Below are 8,393 nucleotides of genomic sequence, written 5' to 3'. Positions count from 1 at the left end.
ATCTTTGAACTCTCTGTCGATCTTTCTCCATTGCGTTCCATCTGCGGGGTGTCTCAACTCCCCGTCCGACTTACGGTCCTCTTTGTGCCATCGCAACAACTTGGCATGCTCTTTGTTCCCGAACAGTACGTTTCAACCGTGGTATTATAGGAGCATACCACATCACCTTGGCGGGAACCCTCTTCCCGGGTTTCTGGCCCTCAACATCGTCACCAGGGTCATCGCCTCGATCTTATAACGCAATGCAAGTGCATACCGGGCATTCATTAAAATTCTCGTATTCACCGCGGTAGAGGATGCGATCGTTGATGCATGCATGTATCTTCGTAACCTCTAAACCTAGAGGGCGGACAACCTTCTTTGCTTCGTATGTAGTGGCGGGCAACTCGTTATTCTTTGGAAACATATTCTTCAACATTTTCAGCAAGTTTTCAAATGCCGAGTCAGCTACACCTGCCCGTGCCTTCCATCTCAGCAAATCCAGTGTGCAGCCCAGCTTTTTCAGACCATCATCGCATCCGGGGTACAGCGCCTTCCCGTGATCCTCTAACATGCGATCCAAATTCTCCCTCTCTTTTTCAGTTTCGCAGCGTCTCCGTGCATCAGCAATGGTCCGACCAAGATCATCAACGGGATCATCACGTGCCTCTTCTTCACCTTCCCCTTCACCTTCCCCTTCACCTTCAAGCATCCTCCATGAAAGTATCACCGAAATGAGCAAGATAGCTTTCATCGATGAAATCATCCCCTTCTTCATCTTCTTCCATTATAACCCCTCTTTCTCCATGCTTGGTCCAACAATTATAGCTTGGCATGAAACCGTGCCGAAGCAGGTGCATGTGAACATCTCTTGAGGAAGAGTAACCATTCTGATTCTTACATTTAACACATGGACAGATAACAAAACCCCCTGCTTGTTCGCATTGGCCACTACGAGGAAATCTTTCAAACCCGCACCGAACTCGCCGGAGAGTCGGTTACCGTACATCCATTGTCGATTCATCTGCATTATTATAATATAAAATATATAATTAACCATCATGCATTTGTTAAACTAACTAGCTACAAACAATATAAATTAAACAATGAACTACACACACATGCACATTTTATCAACGACACATCAAAGGTTCAAGTTGCTAACCGCGATCGAGGAGGAAAAAATAAATGAGAAAGCTCAAGTGTGGCTCCAACACTTCATATCATGTTTGTTTCATGCTCTTGGGGCATTTCATCAAACACCTTATGTGCATAAGAGGAACCAAAAGCAAACCTAACACCCACTTGTGAAGCTTGTGAAGAGAATGGCACCAAATGGCTAAGTGTTGGCTGCTGGGTGGGTATATATAGGGGAGGGCTTTAGTCCCGGTTGGCTCTAGCCAACCGCGACTAAAGGCCTTCGGGCACCTTTAGTCGCGGTTGGCCTGGCCAACCGCGACTAAAGCCCCCCACGTGCACCGGCTGGCCACCGAGCGCCCTGGGCCCAGGCCTTTGGTCGCGGTTCGCCTCCCGAACCGCGACTAAAGGTACCATTAGTCGCGGTTCCTGCAGCATCGCGACTTATGGGGCTCACCCGAAGCCTGTTTTTCCACCAGTGCTCGTTCGTGGACGGATCGACCTCGGGTTCTAATCAGTGCAAGTTGTGATTCTGTATCCTTTCCTCGTGTGCTAGCTAGATACCTACTGAAACTATGATTCTATGGAATTGCACGATGCAGTAATAATTCCTTAATTTAAATTTGTGTTGATTATTCTTGCTGAGCTCTTGAGAGAGGATTTTCAGGGCAGGTGTTTGGTGCGTACCCGTATCTAGATCGGATATACTGCATCTAGATCCGTGCTAGTTCTTTTTGTTCCCCTCTCAAAACAACTTTTTTTTATCTCTCACACCACACTTTGTTTGAACTCGAAAATTTGCATATCACTTAAACATAACAATTATAATGTGAAAAAATTATTTTGAATTTTAAATAATTTAAAATTTAAATTTGCACAAAAAAAATTCTGAACTATTTTTCCTCCGTTCTATTTGTTATTTTTTAGTGACTTGAAAAAATAATATATAATTTCAGAAATACAAAAAAGAAAAATACAAAAAATGAGAAGGTGCGTGGAGCTCCATTCATGTTTTCCCTTCTTGCTAATCAGCAGCAGCTTCTTTGGTGATGATGATGTTCTTTGTAGGCGTCGATGCTTTGCGATCCGAAATGTTCTTTTCTGCCAGAAAATAAAGTGGCTGCTATCGAGGCCCTGCTGTTTTCTCTTCTTGATCTTGTGAATGGATACTGGAACCATAGATTGATCTCGATGGTCTGTTGAATTCCATTCCACCTACATATATTCCTTGTTTCTGTACTGGTAGTTGCAAGGATCGATTAGCAGCAGCTTATTAGTTTGCTGCAGCATGCTTCGATGGATGATATGCAACAGCGACAGTGATTCCATTCGTTAACTTGGTTTTCCACAGCAAGTTTTTTAACTTGTTCATTTATCTGACATTGATCCTAGAGTTAGTTTATCTGACTTAAATTGGGTAATTACTTGCTACCATGGTGAGTATGCATTGTTGCAACCAGGAATGAATCAACGTGAAGTGTTCGTGTTACTTTGCTTTTCCGCTAGATTTGCAGTTATGAACCTCGATTAGGGGAGATACAATTGTGTTTTTTTGAGGGCAACTACGGCAGGCACAATGCATGCCTGAATCACCTTTTAATTTTTTTTAAAGAAGTTTCGAACAGTACAATTATGTCCACGCACACATTTGTTGCTCATTAGCAGCACTTTAATTCCTAGTATTAACAGCCTGCATGACTGCTAATGTAGTGGAAAAATGGAGGCCGGGCTACACTTAGCGCATTATTTTTAAACATTCAAAAATCATATTTGAAAGTCTCAATTTTTTTGAAGTGAAATCATAGATCGAGCCATTAATGTATACTACATGGTGTAAAATTTGAATACAAACTACTTTATATTCTAGGACACACAAAATGGCAAAATTTGAATAACTAGCGGTGGGTGGAAACGTAAATTAGATCTTAGAGCTCTGATACCGTGCATAACAGAATATAGGAACAAAGATTTTTTGTGACTCGCACAGCTCAAACACGGCCGGTGTTCTCGTGTTTTATATATCATGCCAAGTTACAATAAGTAGATATACATCTAACGACTATCTAACTGACTATAGTTCAAATTCTAGTCTATACAATATTGTTTTTTTTTCTGAAATGGGGGAAATATCGCCCCAGCTTCTGCATCACGGCTTTTTTTATTAGATTATTCACAACAACCTTACAAGAGCAATACAACAGATTAAACTCGAAGCCACCTCGCTAAACCTACAGAGGGATCAAGGGGGTGATAATTCACCAACTCATATCATGCAAAAACCAAATACCTTCCCAGGCTGCCAAATAGCAGATGAGAAGCACATCGAGTCAAGCAGACTCTCAGCATACGCGAACGCACACGCCATAGAAGTTACTATCGTCGTCTTCCTCGACTCCATCTTCAAGAGAGATCATCGCATTGACCATGCCAGGCTTGCCATCGATGCTGCCACGGCGCCAGACGACTCCACCATCCTGCGCGTGTTCATCACACTGCATCTGTCCCGAGACACCACTGCACCATGCCGCGGCGACTCGACGACGCCGACACAGCAAAAGCACACCGCTCCATCTCAGCACCACCGTCATCCGTTGTCTGCTCCAAAAAAACGATGCCCCCAACAGGGAGAACGGCGTTGTGCGCCGCCATCGTCCGATCCGGGAGACCCGGGTCTAGGGTTTCCCCTGGAGCAGCCCAGGCGAAGAATGCAGACTGCAGAGATAATGTCTTCAACAAGGTAACGACGAAACGCGCCGCCATCATCCGCCATGACCGAAGTCCGGGCCGGCTTTCACCGGCAGCTGCGCCTCGCCATCGGGAGCTAGGCGATGGATCGCAAGATCCGCCACTGCTGGCCACACAACTAGTCGATCTCCCCCGACGAGAGAGAAGACCACCACCGCGGTGCCACGGTCAGCGGCACCTGACGCCCGCCACCTGCCACCAGGTCAACGCCGTCACCTCCATCGCCATCCAAGGCCGCGGCCTTTGGTGCCATGGTCCCAGACCTTGAGGAGGAGAGCACGAGATCCGCCCCCATCCCCACCCGCCCGGCGATGCCGAGGCGAGGAAGGAGGAGGGGATCGCACCGCCCCCATCATCGCCAGGATCCGGGCCGCGCCACCGCCTCCATCATCGCCCGCCCGGCGAGGCCGCGGCGATGAACGGAGGAGAGGTCGCGCCGCCATGTCAAGAGCCGCGTCGTCGCCCCCATCACCGCTCGCCCGGCGAGGCCGCGGCGAAGACGGGATGAGAGGCCGCGCCGCCATCGACCGGCAGGGAACGGGACCATCCCCCGGCGCGGAGGTGTGCCTCCTAATTGCGCGTAGTTAACACGTCCGTTGGGAACCCCAAGAGGAAGGTGTGATGCTGATGGCGTGTAGTTAACACGTCCGTTGGGAACCCCAAGAGGAATGTGTGATGCGCACAACAGCAAGTTTTCCCTCAGAAAGAAACCAAGGTTTATCGAACCAGGAGGAGCCAAGAAGCACGTTGAAGGTTGTTGGTGGCGGAGTGTATTGCGGCGCAACACCAGGGATTCCGGCGCTAACGTGGAACCTGCACAACACAATCAAAGAACTTTGCCCCAACGTAACAGCGAGGTTGTCAATCTCACCGGCTTGCTGTAAACAAAGGATTAGATGTATAGTGTGGATGATGATGGTTGTTTGCAAAGAACAGTAAAGAACAATTGCAGCAGATTGTATTTCAGATGTAAAGAATAGGACCGGGGTCCACAGTTCACTAGCGGTGTCTCTCCCATAAGATAGCATATGTTGGGTGAACAAATTACAGTTGGACCATTGACAAATAAAGAAGGCATAACAATGCACATACATATATCATGATGAGTACTATGAGATTTAATCAGGGCATTACGACAAAGTACATAGACCGCTATCCAGCATGCATCTATGCCTAAAAAGTCCACCTTCAGGTTATCATCCGAACCCCCTCCAGTATTAAGTTGTAAACAACAAACAATTGCATTAAGTATGGTGCGTAATGTAATCAACACAAATATCCTTAGACAAAGCATCGATGTTTTATCCCTAGTAGCAACAGCACATCCACAACCTTAGAACTTTCTGTCACTGTCCCAGCATTTAATGGAGGCATGAACCCACTATCGAGCATAAATACTCCCTCTTGGAGTCACAAGTATCAACTTGGCCGGAGCCTCTACTAGCAACGGAGAGCATGCAAGAACATAAATAACATATATGATAGATTGATAATCAACTTGACATAGTATTCAATATTCATCGGATCCCAACAAACACAACATGAAGGATTACAAATAGATGATCTTGATCATGATAGGCAGCTCACAAGATCTAACATGATAGCACAATGAGGAGAAGACAACCATCTAGCTACCGCTATGGACCCATAGTCCAGGGGTGGAGTACTCACACATCGATCCGGAGGCGATCATGGCGATGAAGAGACCTCCGGGAGATGATTCCCCTCTCCGGCAGGGTGCCGGAGGCGATCTCCTGAATCCCCCGAGATGGGATTGGCGGCGGCGGCGTCTCTGGAAGGTTTTCCGTATCGTGGCTCTCGGTACTGTGGGTTTCGCGACGAAGACTATATGTGGGCGGAAGGGCAGGTCAGGAGGCGCCACGGGGGCCCCACACAACAGGGCCGCGTGGGCCCCTTGCTGGCCGCGCCGCCCTGTTGTGGCGGCGCCTCGTGGCCCCACTTCATAAGTCCTCCGGTCTTCTGGAAGCTTCGTGGAAAAATAGGCCCCTGGGCGTTGATTTCGTCCAATTCCGAGAATATTTCGTTACTAGGATTTCTGAAACCAAAAACAGCAGAAAACAACAACTAGCTCTTCGGCATCTTGTCAATAGGTTAGTGCCGGAAAATGCATAAATATGACATATAATGTGTATAAAACATGTGAGTATCATCATAAAAGTAGCATGGAACATAAGAAATTATAGATACGTTTGGGACGTATCAAGCATCCCCAAGCTTAGTTCCTACTCGCCCTCGAGTAGGTAAACGATAACAAAGATAATTTATGAAGTGACATGCTATCATAATCTTGATCATACTATTGTAAAGCATATGAGATGAATGCAGCGATTCGAAGCAATGATGAAGATAATGAGTAAACAAATGAATCATATCGCAAAGACTTTTCATGAATAATACTTTCAAGACAAGCATCAATAAGACTTGCATAAGAGTTACTCATAAAGCAATAAATTCAAAGTAAAGGCATTGAAGCAACACAAAGGAAGATTAAGTTTTAGCGGTTGCTTTCAACTTCAACATGTATATCTCATGGATAATTGTCAACACAAAGTAATATAACAAGTGCAATAGGTAAACATGTAAGAATCAATGCACACAGTTGATACAAGTGTTTGCTTCTAAGATAGAAAGAATAGGCAAACTGACTCAACAACAAAGTAGAAGATAGGCCCTTCGCAGAGGGAAGCATTGATTACTATTTTTGTGCTAGAGCTTTTATTTTGAAAACAAGAAACAATTTTGTCAACGGTAGTAATAAAGCATATGTGTTATGTATAAGACATCTTATAAGTTGCAAACCTCATGCATAGTATACTAATAGTGCCCGCACCTTGTCCTAATTAGCTTGGATTAACACGGATTATCATTGCATAGCATATGTTTCAACCAAGTGTCACAAAGGGGTACCTCTATGCCGCCTCGTACAAAGGTCTAAGGAGAAAGCTCGCATTGGATTTCTCCCTTTTGATTATTCTCAACTTAGACATCCATACCGGGACAACATAGACAACGGATAATGGACTCCTCTTTAATGCATAAGCATTCAACAACAGTTAATATTCTCATAAGAGATTGAGGATTAGTTGTCCAAACTGAAACTTCCACCATGAATCATGGCTTTAGTTAGCGGCCCAATGTTCTTCTCTAACATTATGCATACTCAAATCATTTGATCATGAAAATCTCCCTTACTTCTGACAAGACGAACATGCATAGCAACTCACATGATATTCAACAAAGGTAAAAGTTGATGGCGTCCCCAGAAAACATGGTTACCACTCAACAAGCAACTTATTAAGAAATAAGACACATAAGTACATATTCTTCACCACGATAGTTTTTAAGGCTATTTTGTCCCATGAGCTATATATTGCAAAGGCAAAGAATAGAAATTTTAAAGGTAGCACTCAAGTAATGTACTTTAAAATGGCGGAGAAATACCATGTAGTAGGTAGGTATGGTGGACACAAATGGCATAGTGGTTGGCTCAAGGATTTGGATGCATGAGAAGAATTCCTCTCGATACAAGGCTAGGCTAGCAAGGTTGTTTGAAGCAAACTCAAGTATAAAAGGTGCAACAAAGCTCACATATGAAAATATTGTAGCTATTATAAGACTTTACATTGTCTCCTTGTTGTTCAAACACCTCAACCAGAAAATATCTAGACTCTAGATATCAATCATGCAAACCAAATTTTAACAAGCTCTATGTAGTTATTCATTAATGAGTACAAGGTACATGATGCAAGAGCTTAAACAAGATCTATATGAGCACAACAATTGCCAAGTATCACATTATTCAAGACATTAAACCATTTACCACATGCGGCATTTTCCGTTTCCAACCATATAACAATGAATGAAATAGTCCAACTTTCGCAATGAACATTAAAGATGAAGCTAAGAACATATGTGTTCATAAGAAACAGCGGAGCGTGTCTCTCTCCCAAACAAAGAATGCTAGGATCCGATTTATTCAAACAAAACAAAAATAAAAACAAACAGACGCTCCAAGTAAAGCACATAAGATGAGACGGAATAAAAATATAGTTTCACTAGAGGAACCTGATAAGTTGTCGATGAAGAAGGGATGCCTTGGGCATCCCCAAGCTTAGACGCTTGGGTCTTCTTAAAATATGCAGGGATGAACCACGGGGGCATCCCCAAGCTTTGACTTTTCACTCTCCTTGATCATATTGTATCATCCTCCTCTCTTGACCCTTGAAAACTTCCTCCACACCAAACTCGAAACAAACTCATTAGAAGGTCAGTGCATAATCTAAAATTCCACATGTTCAGAGGTGACATAATCATTCTTAACAGTTTTGGACATTGCCCAAAGCTACTGGACATTAATGGAACAAACAAATCCATCCAACATAGCAAAAGAGGCAATGCGAAATAAAAGGCAGAATCTGTCAAAACAGAACAGTCCGTAAAGACGGATTTTATTGAGGCACCAGACTTGCTCAAATGAAAATGCCCAAGTACATGTAACTGAACGAAGCATA

Source organism: Lolium rigidum, chromosome 6, assembly GCF_022539505.1.
Source record: "Lolium rigidum isolate FL_2022 chromosome 6, APGP_CSIRO_Lrig_0.1, whole genome shotgun sequence".
Lineage (NCBI taxonomy): Eukaryota > Viridiplantae > Streptophyta > Magnoliopsida > Poales > Poaceae > Lolium > Lolium rigidum.
The sequence above is the reverse complement of the archived record's forward strand: the minus strand, read 5'-3'. Positions refer to the sequence as shown.